Source organism: Sinocyclocheilus anshuiensis, unplaced genomic scaffold (genome assembly GCF_001515605.1).
Source record: "Sinocyclocheilus anshuiensis isolate Anshui unplaced genomic scaffold, SAMN03320099.WGS_v1.1 scaffold48, whole genome shotgun sequence".
In the NCBI taxonomy this organism is placed as follows: domain Eukaryota; kingdom Metazoa; phylum Chordata; class Actinopteri; order Cypriniformes; family Cyprinidae; genus Sinocyclocheilus; species Sinocyclocheilus anshuiensis.
Window position 1 is genome coordinate 1,731,253 of NW_015554124.1, and position 1,595 is coordinate 1,732,847.

Genomic DNA, 1,595 nt, shown 5'->3' on the forward strand with positions numbered 1-1,595 from the left:
AACGAACCGAACTCTGACGTCAATCGAACCCGGGTGCGCACCAAAAGTGCTAGTGTGAAAGCACCCTTAAAGGCAGACATCCCACCTCTCCCGGAAGCTCCGGGAGTCTACCGCATAATAGTGGCTCCCTGACACCCGCAAATTAGATACAATATCCAGGAAATCGTGGAGGCAAATGAGAGAACGAGCAAGAGGAAAGAGCACCACTTAAGCGAGAGAGAGACACATGTAGTGATATATAATCATAACCGTAGCCAGCTATGAGATCACCATATGAGTGTCTGCATGTATAATTCAGTTTAGACAGTTTGCAAGAATGTTTAGCGTCCGTGGTATGAAAACCAGATCCAGCGATTATAGGCATTTTTGGATTTGTCTTTTCCACTTGATTTGACACTTTAGAAAGTTAATAGAGTGGGAAGTTGCAATTTAGGGTCAGCGATAGGGATGTAACGATTCACTCAACTCACGATTCGATTCACGATTTTTTTTTAACAAAATTAGATTTAAGACATATAAATGAAATGTGTCCTTTTATTATTGCTTGGACAAAATGCTGCACGTTTCTTTGTGAAATTGAAATATAACACTAATAATATACTAATATAGCACTTGCGTATCATTGCTCTTTTGTTGGTTTTGATTGCTTCTGTTGTCCTCATTTGTTGGTCGCTTTGGATAAAAGCGTCTGCTAAATAACAAAATTTAAATATAATGTAAATGTAAATTTTAAAACAAGCCCCAAATCAAATAAATAAGTAACACAAATAAAAGAAATCTCTTAATATAAACAAAATAAGGCGTTGTCCGTGCTCTCCTCGTTTGCCCCAATCGAAAGCATATTTACACTGTCTGCCTCGTTCCCTGTCGCCTACATTGTGCACTACGTGCCATTCACTGTACAAGAAATACTACACTGTGAACAAGTGACTGATCTTAGCCGCAGCTTCAGCGTCTATTTACAGTGTAGGGGGCGGGTGGTTTGATTGGTCAGAAGATTTGATGAGAAGATGAAGTACGAGGTGACGTCAAAAAAAAAATCGTTGATCGGTTTTGGCAGAAGTGACGAACTGCAAGCTTTGAATGCTTATATCTTCTAAATGCGAATTTTGTCACTGTTTTGGAGCACACTGCCTTATAGATAACCTTAAGACTAACACATTGATACTAACACCCAAAAAACTTTCATTTTGATTTCATGGGGACTTTAATGCTGTTTGATATAACTCAATTCCAGTTTAATTGTCCTAATAAAAAAAAAACTGTCTCCCCTTTAAATTCTCTCTGCCCCACAAAAATCCCAATTTAACACACCTCTACCTGTTTTTTTATTTAATTTTTTGCATTCCCATTTGCTCAAACGCTGCATTAGAAACACCCTCACATTAGCCTTAACTAGTTTTTTGTAATCTGATTCAAAGGTAATATAAGTACAGTGTTGTAAATGTACATGCATATTTTTTTTATTCCATAGTAAAGGCAATTCATACAATACATTTAAACTGTGTTTCTCCAAACTTTCTACCGCTACTCTGCTGTTCTTTCTGAACACCTTGATTGACAGATGTCTCGTCCAGTCAGCGGTGAGTAATCTA